This window comes from Musa acuminata, chromosome BXJ3-1, assembly GCF_036884655.1.
Source record: "Musa acuminata AAA Group cultivar baxijiao chromosome BXJ3-1, Cavendish_Baxijiao_AAA, whole genome shotgun sequence".
NCBI classification, from domain to species: Eukaryota; Viridiplantae; Streptophyta; class Magnoliopsida; order Zingiberales; family Musaceae; genus Musa; species Musa acuminata.
The window spans coordinates 10,611,327-10,617,633 of record NC_088349.1 but is presented as its reverse complement, the minus strand read 5'-3'; the positions used below and the strand labels follow the sequence as shown (position 1 = coordinate 10,617,633).

At 37.5% G+C, this 6,307-nt stretch overlaps 1 long non-coding RNA gene and 1 other non-coding gene across 2 annotated transcripts; both read right to left on the bottom strand.

The window, feature by feature from the left end:
- Positions 1-1,008: 1,008 nt before the first annotated feature.
- On the bottom strand, positions 1,009-6,241 carry LOC135628412 (uncharacterized). The gene is made up of 2 exons (XR_010492843.1): positions 6,135-6,241; positions 1,009-1,458 (listed from the first exon to the last, which is right to left on the bottom strand). It is a non-coding gene; the product is annotated as an uncharacterized LOC135628412 (long non-coding RNA).
- On the bottom strand, positions 5,851-5,999 carry LOC135630108 (small nucleolar RNA snoR135). Its single transcript, XR_010493633.1, has one exon. It is a non-coding gene; the product is annotated as a small nucleolar RNA snoR135 (small nucleolar RNA).
- Positions 6,242-6,307: the final 66 nt, after the last annotated feature.

Here is a 6,307-nt window from a genome sequence, read left to right as displayed (position 1 = left end):
ATGTATGATTACATTTTATTTCAATTTAATATATCTAATATACCTTTTAATTTATAATTTAAAATTAAACCAGTAAACACAAAATGTATTAATTAGTAAAAATATACAAACTTTGTTAAGGGTATTAAAGTTAGTTGTAGTGTTATTGTGAGATTTTTGAGTAAAATGTTCATAATGATATAAAAAAGTATTATTGACATCTCATCATAATGTAGTTGATACTGACGGTTTCTTATTATGTGATCGATACATCAATTGACACTTCATGATAAATTGAATTTTAGCATCTGACCGTTACGATCTTATTCACAACTACAACATAAGATTGTTTGATAACACTCCACACACCGTAGAAGACATGTAATCATTCACGATATTAAATTACGATCACAAGTGCAACAATCATAAATCTCATCTCAGAGGGAGAAAGAAGGTCGAGGATTTGTGCCAGAGCAATAGAATGGTGGCGCATAGGATCCGACATGATCGCACCACCGAAGCTCCTTGAACCGAAAGGTTAAATCATGTCGTTGCAATGGCCTGATTTAAGCGATGGGTGGGCGGCGTGGGAAACTTGATGTGACGATGCGTGACACAAGTCACTGAGAATCCTTCTAAATATGATTATATAATACCATATCCCCGTTTCCAAATAAGGTCAGATGATTTAAATTTATCCTTCTCTTCTTCTTCTTGGTGGGTGTTTGGGAAGAAGTCACATGAGCTGTGGGCAAAAGACGGGGAGGTGATGAAGGGATGTGAAAGGTTTTCTGTTTTTTCCTCTGGTTGGTCGAACATGGAAGAATGTCGACCACCACGAGGGCCATGTTGGAAATCTTGTGTCATCCCACCCTCCATCCACTGCTGCCTGCAAGGCAGGCAAGACGATCACGGTCTATAGCAGCTGTCGCCCCCCGCCCCCACCCCCCCACCACTTCATGGCTGGTCCGAGGAACATGATGGATTATGTAATACCATATCCCGTTTCCTCTTTAGATCGTTCCAATATCATACTATCGATTGTACTACTTCTTTTACTTAAATCTAATATTTTTGTACTTTAGGGTGTTTACATCAGCACACCATTACCCCTGATTCATATTTCAGAACAATCTTTTACTCTCTACTTTTTCGTCATAATCCTCCTGAGATCTTTGCGTGTTGTTGCCAACCTATTTTGAAACATCTATATATCCACTGAAGGGAGGGGCGGTGGTTGCGGCAGTACCTGGTGAGTGTCCTGCTTCAGATTCCACCAGCAACAGAGCAGACAAGCTACTACTTGAAGCTGTGCGGCATCTGCAGTAGTGCACCAGCACCCACCATATCTACAGCTCCTGCCTGCTAGGGTTGAAAGCACCACAGTCTGCATCTGACATTGCCGCATTAATCCCTCTCATGCATATAAAGCCATGTACTCTCTCACTCTCATCTGTAGCAGCTTGTCAGGGACCATACCTACAGAGATTCAAGCATTTTTCAACATTTCAGTAAAGCTATCAGAATCCACTAAACTTAGAATAAGAACTTCTCGCATGCAATATTTATTGGGATAAATATTGAACAATCATAACCACATGTCCACATTAAAGGGGCAAAGTGTGACATCTCAAGGATGCTTCCCAAAACTATAGCTTATAAATAAATCGAAGACAAGCATCCAAGGCACTGGCGAATCAGTCGTTGGCAGTTGATCCGATCATCCTATCCTCAGATCATAATGGCCCAAACATGGGAAGCCTTGTTTTTCACAGGCTTAATGGGCCACAGCTGGTAGTTGACTTGTCTCAGTACATATCCTTCTTGGGATACAAATTGGACACCATAGGGAGGCTTAAATTTTAACAAAACACAGCCCAGTGTACAAAGGCTCCAGCAATTGCAGGTTTGAGGAAGATCCACATTTACAGTCTCATCTATACAAATAGACGATCTCCGTTACTCGCATCACCGAGACCACAAAAAACTTAAGACATCACTAAAAAGTGGATAAAGCATTTCGACAAAAGCCAAACAAGGATCTAAATCATGGATACATCGCAAGAGAACAGTCTACAAAGTATCTTGTTCATCATGGAATTCCACTACAAAAGCTATAAATCACCTTAACCAACTCTGAAACATTTCTATCAAAAAGAATGTACATGGCGCGAATCACATACAGGATCTCCCCCAAATCAGCAATTATGCCATTTAATCTTCAAACACAGCAGGGGAATGAAGTGGAACCAATTGGATTGACCAGCCAAAACCCAGAGAAAAAAAGAAAAGAACAGTACGATCTGCATCAACAGTCCAAAGGAATCATTCCCTTTAATGGAAAATAGACTCAGCATTTTTTCCATCCAGCACAAGTCCAATGATGGAAAACTCGAATGTGACCAAATTATTTTCAACATGACAAAAAAAAGGGACAATCTTTCAGGAGAACCTACCGCAGACCTGCCTGGCTCAAGTTTTCATTTCAATACATAAACCATCCCCACCCAATTAAGAGAGAAACTGGTCTGACTTAAACTAGTCAGGTAAGTGTGGGTACTCGAAAAAATGAACTCATTGCCACCAAGGAATGACAACAAAAAGGATAACTACTCAACCGTGCAAAACTGTCTCAAACTCATCTTTGGGCACCTGTTTACATACATATAACCATTCCAAACCTAATTAACATTTTGCCATGGGAAACCCTGCCATATAAGAATGACAATGGGTAGGGCACCCACGAATTTCAACTCTTATCAATTTGTGAACCGAACAATCCAGACACCTTAAAGAAAAAAAACTATGCATACACCAAAACCCATTGAAAGCTCAAGTTGGATATCTTTTTGACACCAAGTAATTGCTCCTAACACAACTAGGGACTCTAATCTGACTTGTGTCAGGATCCGACTTGATGGATAACTTGCCTATTAGCACAATCTGATGGAGACAGAATAATTGAACTATATATTTCATTGAACCTAAACCTTCGGCTATTAAACTAAAATTAATAATACTAAATCTATCATCCTTACAAGTCAATCTTAGTATTAGCACACTTCTAATGTGAGACTAATATAAGTGCTGTAATCTCCCCCATTTAAGGGTTTGACGTCCTCATCAAGGCCCAACATAACTCAAAACTAAACTTATGCATGTGAGATAACCCAATGATGGCTCCACGTGACAAGTACTCCAATGCCAGCTACCCTTCCACAAGCTGTTCTCTCTTTCTTACTCAAACGGTTCACCATGACCCAACTCTGATAACAATTGCCACAACACAATCTTACGTGATAATTAGCTTATTAAACACAACTTGAAGGGATAATTAATCTAATAACTTCAACCTAAATGACTACCAAAATACTTTCAGTGTGTGACTAGATGAGGCGCTTTAACTTAAGTGAATTGGAAAGACAAGTACCAAAAAGAAAAACACAATTAATTCTCATCCCAATGGGTGAGCCTGGTTTGGTCATTTAGCTTATTAAACACAATTAACATTTTAAGCATAATTATGGATTTAAGTAACTTTTGAACTGATTTCCAAAAGCATTGATTTAGAGAAATTTATTAATTTTGTGTGGTTTATAATGGCTAGATGAGTAGCAGAATGTTTTCAGTTGGAACAGAGCTCACATAAATAAATTTCATATGGACGAGGCCTAAAACAAACATGGCTTGGCCCATTACACCATTATTAACACTGATTCTACATAAAAAATCATTTTAATATAGAAAGTGATACTTAGCAAGCAACACACAACATAATATTTTTAGTGGAGGAAAAAAAAGTTATGTAATCATCCACAAGTGGGGCCGACTTTAAGAAAAAATTAACCTTTCTATGAAAACTTATATAAACCTGGCCAGAAAAATCAAGCACCTCATCATGACCAAATACATAGATCAATGCTAGACCTTATGCTAGCTAGCTATGAAAAAGCATTTTGGTACTTTACATTTTATATAGTCTTTAAAATGTAAAGTACCAAAATGCTGTAGGTTATATAGTCATCATGACCAAAGTCTTTATATAGTCTTTATATACCGAAGCGTACCACTCGTAACGGGCGATACATACCGATCCGATAGGTTACCGATACACGGACCACCCAATACTGCTACAATGCTACAATGCTACAGTACTATACTGTAGCACTGCTACAGTATGAAAAGTATAAAATTATTCGGTACACCAAGGTGTACCGCTCGATACGCCCTGATGTACCACCAGATACACCGGTACCGTACCATACCGAGCCCGGATCGAAACACCGGTACGATACGATACGATAAACCTTGCTTTAAAGAACAAAAAACCTACGTTAATCACAGTTAACTTGAAGGCATTGAAGACAAACAACATATGCAATAAATTTCATATTTAGAGATACATCTTATGCTAAAATTTGTAATAACAAATATGTTGTTTCCTAACTTTGCAAGGATATATATGCAAAACACCATAATTTTTAGTTAGAAAGAGAATAAAAAATCATCAAAAGAGTTTTCTAAGAAAATAAAATTGGTTAACAAAACATAAACACACCATTTCTTGGACAAGAAATCATAAATACCACATTTCTTGGTCAACAAAACATAAAGACCCCATTACCAAACTACTTAGGGAAGAAGGTTAATTGATGCCCCAGTCACACCACAATGGATTTGAATTTGGACATGAACTAGAATATAAGAATTATACTTGTTAAATAGGCTATAGACCTTTTATGAAATAATCAATTTATACATTCCATTGCCTCACAATGGAACAGGTTTATACAACAATCGAAATGTTGCACATAAACCTGTCACACTAATGTGAAAAAAGTCAAATTGACCAATTGTCAAACTATTTATCCTCTTTCCACTTAATGCAGACGGATATATATATTTAATAAAAGAAGAAAATTATAACTTGATACAAATATAAAGGGAGATCAAAGGAATTAAATGAGTGTATGGCTAGGAGGAAGTAGTGCAACAGGAAGTGCAAAGCATGAAGCTCCTAAAGTATTGATCAGTTATTTACATTTAGTTTAAGACATGTGGAAAGTCCATAAATTTTATGCTTCAACACAACTAAGCATGCCACAGTGACGAGAGGGAGAAGGACAGTATAGGTGAAGATGTTAATGATCAACTATTAAATAACCATTCTTAGAGCCAATGTAATCAACTGTGAAACAGCCATCTAGATTGATCGTTCAATTCTTCAAACATACCATACAAAATGTCAATTTAAAATAATTTGTTGCCAGACAAATTTTATCCATCCATCATCATGTCAAAGTAACAAGGGAGACGTATTTCAATGCCGCTGAAAAATGAAAATGTCCAAAAATGTAAGCTTATCTACTCAAATGTTGCTCCAGAACAAGTCAATCAGAATTAAACAATTGGCATTAGATGAATGATTAAGGCAAAGTCCAAGTCAACAAATTTCGTCAAAATTTAACCTGGTGGAGAAAAGTTCTAATATGAAAAACAAATAAACATATCATTGCTGATTAAGAAATAACGTCGCATAAGCCCATAGAAGACCTAAACATAAGATCTTCACTTTTAACACTACCTACATTTTTGCCTTCACCAATGTAAGACTAATTTTCCTTTCCAAGAATTCCACAGCTTATTTTTCCTTTTTCTACAGAAAAACGAATGTGAAAGACCTCATTTTCACTTCCTTTTAATTTATCACGAAATGCCGAAAGTAACATGACCATAACCCGAAAAAGTTGAGCCTAATTCCACCTTGTCGTCAACTACCATAAAAAACCCTCCTTCAAGATCAGGAACAACAAGAGATCCTAATAGAACGAGAAAAAACAAAAAGAACGATAACGGTACTGCTTTTAGTACGGTTGTAAGGAAAATGATTGTCGAGATACCGGTTGCAAGATTAGGGTATACCAACTGCCCATTTTCCCCAATATTGATCTAGCAGGAATCACTTTCGGCAAGAAATGCATGGTAGAATAGCATCACGCCGATACACACCATCCTGCCTTCGATCATTCGTACCGAAAGCCCAAACCCCCAAACGAAACCCAAAAACGATCTACAGACATAAAAAAGCGATCGGAAACCCCCAACACAAGAAGAAACCAAGTAACAAGGGAGGCAAAGAAAGAACTATCCGATACATTAACGAGAAACGGTGCCATGAGGAATCAGAGGATTCATCAGATGACGGCGAGACTTTCAATCTCCAGCCGCCATCGCCGTCGGGGAGGAACAAAGTCGGTCACAAGAGGATGTATATATAGAGCGGGAGAGGACACCGCTACTTAACCCTATTCTGTTAATAACATCCGTT